The 16940-nt window shown below is 37.0% G+C and overlaps 1 long non-coding RNA gene across 2 annotated transcripts in view; it reads right to left on the bottom strand.

Moving 5' to 3' along the window:
• Positions 1–16940, bottom strand: part of LOC123001544 (uncharacterized) — a 590601-nt gene that overhangs the window by 275259 nt on the left and 298402 nt on the right. The gene's annotated exons all lie outside the window — the stretch shown is intronic.

Raw genomic sequence — 16940 nt, 5'->3', positions numbered from 1 at the left:
TGTGCGGATTAAATGTAAAGTACTTAGACTGTGTCTGGCACATGCTGTTAATTTTTCAAGAAACTAAGTTCATTAATTTGAATTTCCTTCAATTCAGGATTATTCTGATTAGAACAAAAAGAGAGGTATTTTGGATATAACGAGATACTATTTCTCGGGAAATTTTAAACCGATAGGATGCCAGAAAATTCAAGATGAGTTAAGGTTTAAATACTGATAGTTTGGGGTCTTTTGAATCCTTACATCAAATTGAAAATATTCCAGTGAAAAGCGATATTTTAGAAGACAGGCACTGACAGCCAGTGGACAATAGGGTCCTCGCCCTTGGAAGGGGGGCTTCATTGTCACCAGGAGATCAGTGACACTCAAGTGCAGACAGTCCATACACAAAGCTATGTGGGTTAGGCACTGTCCCTGAGAACAACCTATCTGCAGACTGATATCTGGAGTATATTTTGAACTTCTACATATGCAATCCTTGGCTATTTGTTAGTGGTGGTACTTTTGCTTATCTTGGCCCAATTGTAGAATTGCTTTGTCACTACTTATTTCATCCATAGTTCCACTGAGTCCATCACTAGAGTAATAGGGAATCTTTCTGCAATAAAGATGCTGCTACAGGCCCTTTTTAATAATAGTTCCCTAAGCACAACTCTTTAATTTGTGCGTCATTGTGCTGATTTTCGATGAGTCGGTGGCTCTGAAATCTTACCCTGGATGATTTACACTAAATGGGCTAAATTATGAAAACAAAAGGGCTTTTTAGTCACATTTTTTTCAGTAAGTACCCGTACAGGGATGATGGAAGTTTTAGGTGTTCTTGGAGATTTACGAATTTTGACCAATGGAACCATGACAGATGATTGCAAGTGATCATTGGAAGACCTATGCTCTTCTTGCTCCCATCTACCAAGGGGTGAGGTTCTTAAAAGACACATCTTCATCCTGAAATAGGGTCATAGTGATGAAAAACTAGACGGCCAGGTGTGAGCCTCTGTTCATCAGGCTCATTATCCAAAATTGCTGATTGCAAGTCATTATACAAACAGGTGATTTTCAGAAAGAGGTGTGATTAACATGATAATGCACAGAAAGTTCCTACTTAGCTCAGTGACTGACTTACAGCATCAGCTCGATAAAAGTTAAGTAGTAAGATTATGTACAACATCGTAATACGTTATTGATATTAAACAGTCAACATGCCTAAACACTGCAAAAAATAAAAGAAACGCACATGAATTAAGCAAATATGAAGGGAGACATATGAAAGATTTGACAAGGGCAAGTTGCCACTGGAAACTCCTGAATGTGAGATGAATTATAAAGATTTAGAGACTTAGGGCAGCTTGGTTTCCTGTAGAGACAGGCGCCCTCTGAAGCCTGGGATATCTCTTCTCTGCTCTTGGAAGTGGGGCATGGTCCCGAGGGAATTTTGCATTCTGGGACTTTATTTTACACCTGTGCACTCTCCAACAACAACCTTGTCCAGTTCTACAAGCTGTTCGATGAAGAAGGAGATCAGCACTGACAGTATATCATCCATTCCAGCAGCAACCCCCTAGTTTCTGCAGTCCAGATAGCTGTTTGTCCAGTACTGGACTAAACTCTGGGGAAACCAAAGATGAGCCACCTGGGAGCCCCCTCGTGCTTAATGTACAAGATTCTGAAGTCTGCACCGTCACCTGTGATGTTTACTGCAGGTGGGATCTCCTGCAGGTTGGATCTCCTGCAGGTTAATTTACCCCTTACTCTCCACTTCTGCTTTCTTAAAGATAAAGGTTATGATCAGGGGAATACCTCTTTCACAGGGTGGCAATGCGGACTAAATAAAGCAATGTAGGTAAAGTACCTAGCGCAAGGACTGTCCCACGGTAAGCACTCAAGTACTGCTGGCCAGATTTGCTCCACCTTGCTTAGAGTGCTCTGGAGAGAGAACACACCCAAGGGAGAGAGGGATGGAGCTGCTGTGGGGGGAGCAGGGAATGTCAACACCAGAGTGGGTTCTCTGAACAGGAAACAAGCACTGTGGTCAGTTAGGTTCCATCAACAAGGGAACTCCACCAAATATGATAGAACACGATAGTAAAGCCTGAGCCTGTGTGGTTGGAGGTAAGAAAATGGATGGACATAGCACAAGGTACTGAGATTTACTGCTAGAATCTTATCTGCTAAGGCTCTGTGAAACCAGGGAAGTTTAAAATTGCAAATACCCACTTAAAATTTTAGGAACATGCTTTCCACTTCAGGACACAGTGAATTCAGTACTTCTGTACATTTCTTTTTCTGGTACGTAATCACTTTCCCTTGTAACTTACTTTTATACACCCAAGTTAAAATGGATTCCAAGGACACCACACATTGCCAATAACCGTCCTGTTGAACTGTTTTATGGGACAATAATCTGGCATCCTGGTGGTGAAAGCCAGCCATCAGCCTCACAGTTAATTCACCAGGGAGGTGTATTATTGCCTCATAAAACATCACTGCAATATTATTATGAGTAAATGCTAGTTAAAGCTTTTTGGTATTTCAATTGTTATTTAATATATATATATATATATATATATATTTAAATGATATCTGATACCATATTTTATATATATAATTTCTTTTCTCCCTCTAGTGGATTTAAAATACTGAAACCCCAAATAGAGCTGTAGTTTATGCCTCCAGTAAAGGTAATTAAGTTGTAAATGCTGATCTTGCTAATGCTAATGAGTGGTTTACTAGAAATAAATTGCACTTAACTGCATTTAGAATGCAATCCACACAATCAGAAATGACTGGGAAATTAGCACCAGTCAAAGCTATCAGCATACAGTAAGGATGGCAAGTGAAAAAAGAAAAAAAAAAGTCCTTGTTGAATTCATGCATGCATATATGAAAATAGCAAATCTGAAAATCTCAAGTGCTACCATGAGTCTAAGAAACCATTTAGTCCATGCCCCTGCTTTCCTATAAACCATGCAATTTTATTAGCTCCCTTGGCAATGCAGTCTGGTGGCTCAGAGTCTTGATAAAAGAATGTTCTTTTTTAATATGTAATCTAAATCCCCTCTGCTGTAATTTAAACCAATCTCTGCTTTGCAGTCTCTCAGCAGAAACAAACTTGAGCTCCTTACCTCCATTCCGGTAAGGCTCCCTTGCTCCCCTTCCCGCCCTCACTCAATTCCATAAGTGACTAATATAGATCCACGCTTATATTCCATATCTAAAGGGTAGGTGATAGAAACACCAACAAAGAGCTTTTATTCTATTCTATTCTTTGCTTGAATTCCTTTGAGTTGTAACTAGTATTACTTATTTTTTGAAATAATTTCCTTCTGATATAATGTATGAAATGTCACAGAAGTGGTTTTGCTTTACTTTGTCGCTTACTAAGATCCAGGTTGTTGTTTTTCTTTAATTTTTCGGATCTTCACTTTAAGTACACGGCTAGAACATGTGCAAATATACTGACATGCATATTCACTGTTTCCTGCACATGTAAATAGAAAACCTGCCTCTGTGTGTGTGAAGAGGGAAACAAAACCAAGCAAAATAAGAAAAGGGAGAAGAATTTCCATCTTCCTAAGAAATATTACATTACATTTTCAGATGTACACTTAGTATTTCTGAAATAAATTAATTACAGTGAATTAATTTATTTCTTTGGCAGCTTTCTCATATTGGCACATGTAACTATTAAAAATTAATCATTTTTATTATTTATTAAAGTCTAGATTGTGCTAAAGTTAAACTTATTAGTCATGTATTTCTCTCATGCACTCATATTCAGTATGAATGCATGGAGTGTCTCCTACACATCTCCTGCCATTCAACTAAATAGAATTCTCTAGACGAGTATCACCCACTAGTACTCATTCTTAGGATTACTTGAGTTCTGAAACTTTGCTGCTATTTCTTGTGTATGAGTGTGTGTGTATGTTTAACACTTTGTCAAAGGTATAATTCACAAACTATAAAGTTCACATGCTGTAAGTATGTGATTCAATGATTTTTAGGATATTTGTGGGGCCATTACCACAATCTGGAACACTTTCATCACTTCAAAGATATCTATTTTATATAGTCTGTAGTTTCTTTTACATGTTCTGCATTGTGTGATCATTTCTTTTTAAAACTGTCATCTAGGGAAAAATCTGGAGCTATCCAACACAATAATTTAGCTTGTGTGATGTTGAATATATTTTGTTATAAATATAAAACAATTTTGGAGGTGCTTGGGTGGCTCAGTCGGTTAAGCACTAGACTCTTGATTTTGGCTCAGGTCTTGATGTCAGGGTCGTGAGACTGAGCCCTACATCTGGCTCCCCACTCAGCAGGGAGTCTGCTTGAGACTCTCCCCCTCTGCCCTTCGCCCTAGTTTTGCATGCTCTCTCTCTCAAAATAAATAAATAAATAAATCTTTTTAAAAAATAAAGCAATTTTCACATCTATAGAAGTGTCCCATAAAGCATATGTATCTTAGTCCATCTGGATAGCCATAACAAAATACCATAGGCTGGGTGTTTTATAAACAGCAGAAATTTTTGCTCACAATTTTGGAGGCTGGAAGTCTGAAGTCAAGGTGCCAGCATGATTGGGTTCTGCTGAGGTCTTTCTTCTGGGGTTGCAGACTTCTTATACCCTCACATGACAGAGAAGGCTGGCAGTTTGTGGGTTCTTTTTTATAAGGGCACTAATCCCATTCATGAGGGTCCCACCCTTTCATCTAATCACCTCCTGAAGGACCCCTCCCAATACCATCACCTTGGGGGTTAGGATTTCCATATAGAAATTTTCAGCAAGACACAGACATTCAGCCCATAATAATATATTTTGATAACAAAAACCAAAACCAAACGCTCATTATTTCTAATATACTTCAAATAAAAAGATTGGACACAGATTCTGACCACAGATAGATCAATGACATGGAAGAATATTCAGTTAGACTTTAGTGTCAATCTATAAATTTCCCTCCTATGTCTTGAAAATATGATCTAGTTGGCCAGGTTCTCAGGCTCCCAAACCTACTTCCTTAGTAACCCAAAAGTCACACTCACATACACTTTTCACACGAAAGTCTCTAATGCTAACCTCCATGGGAACAGACAAAAGGCAGCCCAATTAACCCATCTGAGGACATTGCAAAGTTCAAAGCAATTTACTATGTTCTTACATTCATGCTACATAGTCCCTAGTCCAGGGCTATCTTATTTAGATGGTGTTACAGCTTGTAATTGAAACTAAAAAAGGCAGTAAATGGTACCATAGATAAAAACAAACTGTTTCTCTGGATGAAATTAGGTATAATGAAATATAAAGGATGAGACCAGCATCTTTAAAAATTATCCAGATATTTTTTACATATACTTAAGTCCAACCTAGGGAAACTAGGTTGTAATTCTTACTAGAAAAGTTCATATATATTTACAATACAATCTGCATTAGTAAATAATGCATTAATGAAAGATATGGTCTCAAGAAATCTATAAAAGGTAAGTAGGAGAAATAAGTATGATGAGTTGTTCCTAGAATTGTCCAAGGGCAAATATGCTAGCAATTTTGCGTGACAGATATACAAATGGATATAAACAGAAAAGAAAAGAGGGTTCTAGTCATGTATAATGATTTGATGACATCGGCTAATAGATCATACCACTAGTACTCTGACATGATTTTGTGGTCACCAACCAATCTTCTTCATAATTGACATTACTTACTAGGCATCTGTAAAGACAGACAATATGCCCATTGGTGAACAGAAGTCACATTTGATAGTTATCATTTTCAGTATCAATTAAGGAAAAATTTCCACATACTAGTACCAAGGTTTGTTTATTTGGCTATGCCAAATTAAACTCTAGGACCCAGATGATTTGGGAGATCATGAATATTTAAATTCCCAAACCTATATGCTGAAGAGTAGTCTTTGGAGATTCCCTAAATTATCAAGAAAATTCCTTGGAATTCGGTTACCGTATTAGGCTAATGCCACCCGAGGGAACCTGTTGAGGTAACACGGCTCTGCCCCCACCAATTTCAACTTTGTTTCATTTCAAAGTGCAATCATTAAAGCAGAGTGCTCATCCGTGCAGGGGAACATAAATCCTTTCTTGGTAATGTAGCTGTGGGAGCTTAAGGGACTCAGTTTCCACATCCTCCCTTTCCACATTTTGTCTTTCTCAACCTGTTCTGAGATTGAGCTTTCAGTTTGCAGTTCTTTCTCCCACCCCCAATCTCCCATTCACACTTCCACTTTTCAAAAGAAAGGCATGACTCTCACCCACCTGGAATCTTGTTATGGTTCCTTGCCTGAAGTGGAATAATACACATGGAAATCAAAGAGGGAGACCTTTCAGAAATCACTGTTCCTGAGGGAGAGCCCATTGAGAGCAAAACAAAGAAAGATTCATGTAAAACATAGAAATGGAAAGTAGCTTAGTATGGTACTGGCACAAAAATAGACACATAGATCAATGGAACAGAATAGAGAGCCCAGAAACAAACCCATGATTATACGGTCAATTAATCTTCAACAAAGGAGGCAAGAATATGCAATGGGAAAAAGACAGTCTCTTCAACAAATGGTGTTGGGAAGACTGGACAGTTACATGCAAAAGAAAGAAACTGGGCCACTTTCTTACACCATTCACAAAAAATAAACTCCAAATGGATTAAGGACCTAAACGTGAGATCTGAAACCATAAAAATCCTAGAAGAAAGCACATGTAGTTACTTCTCTGACATTAGCTGCAGCAACATTTTTCTAGATATGTCTCCTGAGGCAAGGGAAACAAAAGCAAAAATAAACTATTGGGACTTCATCAAAATCAAAAGCTTTGCACAGCAAAGGAAAATAATCAACAAAACTAAAATGCAACTTACAGAATGAAAGTAGACATTTGCAAATGGCATATCCCATAAAGGGTTAGTATTTCCCAAATATATAAAGAATTTGCACAATTCAACAAACAAAAACAAATAATCCAATTAAAAATGGGCAGAAGACACGAACAGACATTTCTCAAAGATGAAAAACAGATGGCCAACAGATAAATGAAAAGATGCTCAACATCACTCATCATCATGGAAATACAAATCAAAACTACAATGCGCTATCACCTCACACCTGTCATAATGGCTAAAATCAACAACACAAGAAGTGCCATGTGTTGGTGAGGATGTGGAGAAAAGGGAACCCTCTTGCACCATTGGTAGGAACACAAACTGGTGCAGCCATCGCGAAAAATAGCATGGAGGTTCCTCAAAAAGTTAAAAATAGAACTACCTTATGATCCAGTAATTCCACTACTGAGTATTTACCCAAAAAATATGAAAACACTAATTCAAAATGATATATTCACCCCTATGTTTACTGCAGCATTATTTACAATAGCCAAACTAAGGAAGGAGCCCAAGTGTCCATCAACTGATAAATGGATAAGGAAGATGTGGCATATATACATAAGGAATATTATTCAGCCATAAAAAGAATGAAATCCTGCCATTTGCAATGACATGGATGGAGCTAGAGAGTATTATGCTAAGTGAAATAAGTTAGTCAGAGAAAGACAAATACCATATGATCTCACTCACATGTGGAATTTGAGAAACAAAACAAACAAACAAAGGGGGATAAAAGAGACAAATCAAGAAACAGACTCTTAAATCTAGAGAACAAACTAATGGTTACCAGAGGGGAGATGAGTGGGGGGGTGGATGAAGTAGGTGAAGGGGATTAAGAGTACACTTATCATGATGAGCATTAGTAATATATAGAATTACTGAATCACTACATTGTAACCTGAAATTAATGTAAAACCATATATTAACTACAATGGAATTAAAATTTAAAAAAAAGAAATGGAGAGTAGTTTGTTTTATATAGGCAATGGGGGCTTGGAGTTCTTTCATTCACTTGTACATTCACTCACTCAACAAATATCATGTGTCTACCATGAGCCTGTCTCAATTCTAGGCAGGGTTTTCTTTTCCTTCCTTCCTCCCTCCTTCCCTCCTTTCCTCCCTCCCTCCCTTCCTTCCTCCGTTTAGACCAAGGTTTCCGATCTCTAAGTAAATACATTTGATTTATTTGGAGGAAAGTCTGAATTGTGTGTGCCTCACAACCAATTCAACACATTTCTGTTTCATAAGCATCTGATTTTAGGAAGCACAAGGCTGTGCTCCATTAAAAAGTATATTTTTGTTATTACTGCAAAAACAAATAATTCCATTTCATTGCCAAACTTTTTAACTTAATTTATGATAGCACTTAGAATGCTTTAACATTCAAGAGAATGAACTATGAAAGCATTATTTTATTCAGTGAATTGAATAAAAAAGAGGAAAATTATTGGAATTAATGGATACAAAACTGGCATCACTTAAGTGTGAAGTTATTCTCCTAATGGAGTCAACATATTAGCAGCTGTGACTTTAATACTTTTTTGTATTTGCACAGGAAAGCATCAACTCCAAAATGAGGAACATTAATTTAGAACAATCTTTTGATCTAAATGAAATATGCTTTCCAGAGCACTGGGCAAACACATTTTATGCAGGTGCACGGGCTGTATAATCTTTGGGCCCAGACTTCTTAATAATTACCAACCTCTAAAGGTGGAATAGAAAATGGAATCTTATTAAAGCCACATCAAATTATTCTCCTGCAGCTATTAATAACATATTTCATTAAAAATTGAGAAATCCTGAGAAAATTCTTACCCGGCTGGGTACTAGGCAATGGTTGTAAACCAGGTAATATGGCCAACCTAGGTAAAGACTATATAATATTGCTCTGCCGTGATAAGCACTATGTAAATGTTTGATAACTCTTTTTAAGTCAGATTGTATCACTGCCAGAAAATAAGTCTTACTTGGCTGGCAACTTTCACAATTAGGCTAGATTTGTCAATTAAATTACCATATTAACTCAACTGTAATCTGTCCTTTTTCTTCCTTACCAGTTTCTCTGAAATCTATACTGTGTCTTACTAACTGCTCAGGTTGGCAGCGACAGTGGCATAGCTAGTGTGCACAAAGGAGGGAAACAGCTTTATGACTGGAAAGCTACATGATGGAGTCAACAACTTCATATCATTTTAGGAAGGGCTGTAAAAACTGGATTGCTTAGATCCATTCCAATGACACTGTCCGGGAAGTACCAGTAAATGCAAAGATCAACTACCTGTGAGGAGTCTTGGAGTTGATGACAGAGCACTCTTAAGAAATGGTGCATCACTATGAATGGTTTGAATATAGCAAAGGATGGTATACCATGAAAAGAAAAGAAGTACATGACCCTCAGTTAGAGCATAATTGGATTTGTGTTGAGAGAGTTGCACAATGAATGGAGAAACAGGTAATAGTAAGTGCTTACATCACTCGTGTGTTCTTTTTGATGAAGCACGTGAGAGACAGATAATATCCCCTGTAAGTAATTTTAATAAATCTCTTTCAAAAGGCAGAACACAAAAACTGACATGAAAAGAAATCATTACATCATCATTTTCCTTTCTTATTGATATATATGCTTCTCAATATTTCTACTCTTTTCCGTATGGTAAAATGTAAATTTTATTTTAAATCCTTGCTAATAAATGTGGAATCTTAATGTAGTGTCTCTAATGATGGGAACTTACAGACTTCTATTTGCAGTGCCTCGTACTGCCCCAGAAACAGAGTTGTCACTTCCTAATATTTCTTAAAGTGGAATGAAGAGGAAATCAAGATTAAGCAAGAGATGTGAACTGGAGTTTCTCTGAATACACATTTCTGTTTATAATTCTTATCTTTTTTATGTATTTGTATTTTTCTTCTACATTTTTTCCTCCCATCTTTCATTTCTTCCCTTCCTTCTCCCTAACTTTTTATAAATTTGTAATCTCTCCTATAAGGCAATCTACAGGAAGTGGGCAACTTACATTTCTGGGGAGTCTACTGAAGTGCTAATAGGATAGTGTCTTCTCTAGCGCACCAGCTTCTCAGGATCTGTACTTCCTGGGTTTTCCCTGAAGGGATGAAGGGAACTCCTGCCTGGCCATCCACGTCAGCCAACGAGGTGGAAAAGGCAACTCACACTCCATTATCCACTCTTTCACACTGGGAAGAGCTCTCAGAATTAACTATTTAATGTAAAACATCTTTAAAATCATACAATTTTATAGTATGAGCAAAGCAGTTATATTCATTCACGGAAGAATTTGACATAAAAGCTTAATACATTTTCAGTGCTAATAAATTTTAGTTTCATAAATCTACTAATTTGGGATATGTTTGAATTTAAAAAGGGAAGAAAACAATTTCCTCTTCTTCTGCTCCTAATCGAATATGAACCAACGGCAGCCATTTTATTATTTTTTTTATTTTTTATTTTTTTTTAAGATTTTATTTATTTATTTGACAGGATAGAGACAGCCAGCGAGAGAGGGAACACAAGCAGGGGAAGTGGGAGAGGAAGAAGCAGGCTCATAGCGGAGGAGCCTGATGTGGGGCTCGATCCCACAACGCCAGGATCACGCCCTGAGCCGAAGGCAGACGCTTAACCGCTGTGCCACCCAGGCGCCCCAACGGCAGCCATTTTAAAGGGAGGTGTAGACTCTAAACTCGGAAGTGCGTATCCTCCAAGTCATCCATCCAACTTCATGCAGACTTGTTGGTGTATAGGAGAATGCAGTTGAATATGTTCAAGACTTCTATAAAATGGCTCAGCTGTTCAGAGTAAAACCATCCTGAGCTGCTGCTGCGTAGAAATATAACATCAACCCTGATTCTGATGATCTGTATGGACAAGTAAAATCTATGAGGTGTAATTCTAGGAGGAGCAGATTTGTTCCAAGAAAACAGTTTGACAGGAAAATTACCACATGAGAAATAAAGAGTTCTTAAAGTGTGAGAACCCTCATTGGAAATGGCCAAGGGAAAGCGGAGCTAAATGGCTGTAATTAGCTCTTCAGTAAACACCCTTCATGTTCATCTTCTTACTCCCTGACCTCCTCTTGCCCCCATGTTCTTGTCTTTTCTTCTAGTTCTTTATTCACTGGGTTCGCCTTCTTAATATTCAAATGCTCACCCAGGCTTTCTTTCTCCTTTCTTTGCAGAGTATAATTACTTTGGGAAATTTATTGCATTTTGAATATATACAATGGATATTTATGAGCATGCCAGATTTCTCCCATTTGCTCTTCACATTGTCCTATCCCCCACCTACTCTATGCCCCAGGTCCTTTATGGGATCCATAGACCCCTGCTGCTTGGCTTCTAATTGAATTCCACCAACTGGGAGCCCCATGAAGAGACTGGAGAGAGGGAGGACATTTAAGACAGGCTGCTTATTCTTCTAGCTCCTTCTGAGTGATGTTTCTTGTGTCCCTTGACTTGAACTTCTCATGGTGGCTCCTCTATTTGTCTGCTTCCAGATTCCAGCTACTGATCTTTTCCACCTGTCCTTCAGGGATGGCAATGGCTAAGCTAGAACTGGGCTAACTACCTGCACTGTGTCTCATGGCTTCTCCATGCTTGTGCCATTCTAAATAGTTCACTCACAAACAAACTCTCTGAATTCTCCCAGGGGGAAACAGACCTCTGTCCTGTGTCAAGAAATCATCAATACAATGAACCCCTTCTGCTAAGGATATACAATTTACCTTTAAAACACACCGCCCCAGCCCCAACCTTCTCCTTCATAAAACTCCTTACGTTTTAGTATGGTATTAATATTATGATATTGCTATGGAATCTTTTTTCATGTTTTTAACTTTTCCTAAGTAGATCCATACTATATGTATTCTTCCAAAACTAGACTTTTCCCACTGGAGTTTAGATTCCAGAGTTCCCTGCCTATTGGACATTTTCACTACTGCATTTCTTCGGTTGCATCCTATATACCATACATCATGTGTCCTTTATGTTGTTGATGAACATCCGTATTGCTTTCATCATTTTGTTGTTAGACGTTTTCCAGCTGTGGTGATGCTTGCACAGGTCCTCTGGCACTCATGTCTCTCTAAGCTATGCGCTATAACATGGGAACACCTTCAATTTTACCAATGACAATTTTTTATTTCCTAGTGACTAAACCATTTCTTTTAAACCACCAGAAGTATATAACAATCCAAGAATCCTGCCTCCTTGCCAATACCTGATACTGCCCAACTTTTAAATTTTTACAAATTTGGTCCATGTTTTTAGTGCAGATTTAATTAGCAGCTCCCTAGATAACTAATTAGGTTGCAAATCATTTCATGTGATTTTTCTTCAGGTCGTCTGCCCATTTTTCCTAGTGGATTGTTGACATTGTCACTGATTTGTAAGACTTTTTAATATTCTACATAGAAATCCATTTTTAAATCATATGTTTGATGGGAAAGTCTCCCTGTATGTGACTTTACTTTTTATTCTCTTTATGGAAGTTTTTGATGAAAAGAAGACCTTAATTTTAATGTGGCTGAATTTACAACTCCTGTCCACTCATGGCTTTGAATTTTTATGTCTGACTTAAAAATATATTTTCCAATCATGATATCATAAACATATTCTATTTTGTATTCTAAAATTTTATAATTTTGCCTTTCTTTAAACTTGAACATTTTAATTGAGCCCATAGTAACTTCTATATATGTTCTGTAGGAAGAATCCAATTCCTGTTATTTTCTTTGCAAATGGCTCACTCCTTGTGATGAAATAGTATATTAAATAATGCCTTCTCTCTTCATTGCTGCGCAAAATACACCCTGTCCATCCAGTTTACCTATATTCATGGTCTATTTGGGGGTTATATATTGTTTTCACTGGTCTATTTTTCTATTTCTGTAATATAGCCATGCAGTTATAAAAAGATATTTTTATTACAAGTCTTGATATGTGGCAAGGCAAGTCCCCTCGACATGATCCTAGTGTCTTGTCTATTATTGGAACTTTGAGCAACCCTGTAAATTTTAGAGTCAGTGTGGGTAAACACACACATACATACACACACACATAATATTGGCATTTTAATTGGAAAGTTACTAAATCTAAAAATCAATACAGGAAGAACTGTAATCTATATTACTTTCCTAGGTCTGCCATCACAAAGTACCACAAACTGGGTGGTTTAAACAATGGAAATGGATTCCTCTCACATTTATGAGTCCAGAAGTCTGAAGTCAAGGTGTCAGCAGGGCCATGCTCCCTTTGATGGCTCTAGAGGCGGATCCTTTCTTCCCTTATTCTGGGCTCGGTTGTTTGCCACCAATCTTTGGTGATCCTTGATTGAAGATTCCGACTTTATTTTTCTATATGTTTATTTGCTATCCACATATCTTTGTTGGTGAGGTGTCTGTTAAGGTCTTTAGTCCATTTTTTATTTATTTTGTTGTTGTTGTTGTAGAGTTTTAAGAATTCTTTGTATATTCTGAATAGCAGTCCTTTATCAGATGTGTCTTTTGCAAATATTTTCTCCCATTCTGTGGTTTACCTTCTTATTCTCTTGACACTGTCTTTCATGTAGTGGAAGTCTTTAATTTTAGTGAAGTCCAGCTTATCTGTTATTTCTTTTACAGATTATGCCTTTGGTGTTCTATCTAAAAGTCATCACATATTCAAGGTCATCTAGATTTTCTCCTATGTTCTTTTCTAGGTGTTTCATAGTTTTGTGTTTTACTTTTAGGTCTGTGATCCATTTTGAGTTAATTTTTGTGAAGTCTTCAAGGTCTACATCTTCATTCTTCTATTCCTTTCTTTCGTTCTTCCTTTTTTTTTTTTTTTTTTTTTTGGCATGTGAATGCCCAGCTGTTTCAACACCATTGGTTGAAGACAATCTTTGCTCCATTTTGCTACTTGGTCAATGATCAGTGGACTACATTTATGGAGGTCTATTCTTGGGCTTGGTATTTTGTTTCACTGATCAATTTGTCTGTTCTTTGGCCAATGTCTCATGGTTTTGCTTACTGCAGCCTTACAGTGATTCTTAAAGTCAAGTAGTGTCCATCCTCTAACTTTGCTCTCCTTCAATATTGTGTTGCCTACTCTGAGCCTTTTTTTTTTTTTTTAAAGATTCAACTTATTTATTTGAGAGAGAGAGAGAGTGAAAGAGAGAGAAAGCACCAGCAGGGTGAGGGGCATAGGGAGAAGTAGACTCCCTGCTGAGCAGGGAGCCCAATGCAGGGCTTGATCCTAGGACTCCGGGATCATGACCTGAGCTGAAGGCAGACACTTAACCAATTGGGCCACCCAGGCACCCCTGGGCCTTTTCTTAGTTTTTGTTGTTGCTTTGTTGTTATTCTTTCTTTCAGCATAGTGAAGGCATCATTTTCAACACAATTATAATATAATTGCACTGTTAAAAATACAATTTTCATGTAAACATAATTACTACTGAAAAGCCAACTATCTGCTTATTTTTTCTTTATAGAAATTGTTCATTCTATATGTTTTCAGTCTTCCCCTTGGCATTCTTGAGTTTTACTACTATGTGTCTACATTTGGAACTTCTTTTCCTTCACCTATGTTGGTATTCACTTGGTTTGCCAGATCATTTCATTGGTACTTTCAATCAGTCTCAAAATTCTTAGCCAAAATGCCTTTCAATATTGCTTATCCCCATTCTCTCTCCTTTTGGAAATTCAGATAGTTATCTATGGCAATATTTCACATTATCCTTGAGAACTGACTTCTCTTTCATATGTTTCCACTCTTCGGTTCTCAATGCTTATGCACTGAGACACAGTCTCCAGATAGCTCCCTAGTCTGCACATTCTCTCTCATGCTATCTAATCATCTCTTTAACCCAGGCCCATATTTTAATTTAGGGTATTCTGTTGTTTACTCCTAGAAGTTTTATTTACTAATTTAAAATACTATTGTTAATTTTTATGACCCTATCTTTATCTTTTCAAAGTACTTATTTTAGATGTATGACTAAAATTTAAACACTTAACATCATTGTAAATTTAATCTGCTATCAGTACTTTGGGTGATTCTTGGCATGTGCTATGTTTTATTTTTGTTTTGTAGTTATTAGTATGAACTAGTGTTTTTTGAAACTTTATCTCTAGGGATTATTTGAGGAAAGAGTTAAAAGAAACCTAGTTTAAACCTCCACACCATCACCAGCAAAAATTACCTGAACATAAATCTGGGCTTTAGCCTCTCAGGAAACACAGGTTATACAAATGAGGAATGCAAAACCATGTGAAGGTCGGCTATGGTGACAAATTCCTAGGGGGGATATTTTCCCCCTTCACTCAATGGATGAGACAGACAGATATCCTTGTTGACCCACTGTAGTGAATGAGCTGTATGGCAGCTTAGTAAACCTTTGATTTGTTTTTTAATTCAGTTTTTGAATGAGTATCACATTTCGATGGGTCAGAATTCACCAAGATGCAGAACTACATGCTCTGGAATGCTACCTCCCACTCCTGTCCTTCAGAGTCTCAGCAACCCCTCCTCGCAGGCAAACCCTGGGTTCAATTTGTGTGTGTCCTTTTGGAGACATTTTCTGCAAATGTAAGGAAATACTTTAAAAGATTATCCACCTGCTGCCTTTTACACAAATTCTACCATACACAATCCATCTTTTTCACTCACCATAACTTGGAGATCTTCTATAGTAAATAAAAGCTTCCTTGATCATTTCATACAGCTGCATAGAATTCCACTGTATGGATACACCATCATTCATTCATCTAGTCCCTACTGATGGGTATCTAGGGTGTTTTCAGTGTTTTGCCATTACTTAAATGGTTCATTGAATAACCTAATACATCTTTCTGCACATGTGTGTCTGTGTCTATTCATTTGATTAGTTAATCCTATGCATAAGGGTACAGCTCTTTGGGGTCTCTATTCTGGGGATCTCATGTGAGGCTCCTACCATAGGAAGGCACCTGTCTGAGTCAACAAAACATAAGCTTTAATTCCCTTAGCTTTAGCAGATGTGGATGCTTCAATGTGAAAGCAGATCTAGTCCTTCCTGAACACTCTGGATTTCTGCATTAGCTTCTACTTCTTTTTCCCCCCTTAATACTCTCCATTTTCTTTCCAGTTAAATGGAGCCCTTAAAAGATTTTTGAAGACTTTCATCATATTGTTTTAAAGTGCAGAATTTATTTAGCTATTGAATCAATTGTACTGCTAGAAACAGATGTCTAAACCTTATTTCAAAACTACGAACCAAACCATGTTATCTAACAGATTCAAAGAACATATATGAAATTAATATTTAAAGAAAATAAATGATGCATATCTATATTTCTAAACACATTTGGAGTATTAAATAGAAACTGATTCTTTCAAATCAATGTAACAAATATGTTTTCTATCAATTTCTTTCTTTTCATAAGCTCAGGACAGGGTTTGTGTTGGTTGGTTAAGTGATTAGCTTAATCTTGGGTTTTAACAGTCAATTTGGAATATGAGAACTGTGAAATAAGTTTTATTATTTAGAGAACTACTATCATACAGGTTTTTGCCAAGAATTTATCATAATGCACACTAAGTTACTGGGATACTGGTATTTTAGAAAGCTTAAGTATTTCATTGGACTGATAAAAAAGGAAAATTGATAACTATTATTACTATTAAACAGAAAAGAAACATGAATAATCAAGACTCTCTGAAATTAAAAAACACTAAAATAATTATTTTTAAAAAATTTTCATGTCTGTCTTACATCTCTGCATATAATAAACATGTAACACTTAGAAATGAAAGGAATTTGGAAATTGAATAATTGCGCTCTCTCTTAATTAGCGAGTGCTGTTTTTAGAGTGATAGTTGATCATGAGGCCATATTAACTGTCCTGTGTTCTATGTAACAATTCTCAAGTATGTCTTGAGAATCTAGTGTGTGCATGTCACATTACCTGACATGTAACAATGTAGCTGGAATACAGTTTTACTTCCTTCCTAGTTGTGTTCCTATGGTACACACACATGTCAAAATAGGCACATGTCCTGCAGCAAGGAAC

Source organism: Ursus arctos, unplaced genomic scaffold (assembly GCF_023065955.2).
Source record: "Ursus arctos isolate Adak ecotype North America unplaced genomic scaffold, UrsArc2.0 scaffold_27, whole genome shotgun sequence".
Lineage (NCBI taxonomy): Eukaryota > Metazoa > Chordata > Mammalia > Carnivora > Ursidae > Ursus > Ursus arctos.
The sequence above is the reverse complement of the archived record's forward strand: the minus strand, read 5'-3'. Positions and strand labels throughout refer to the sequence as shown.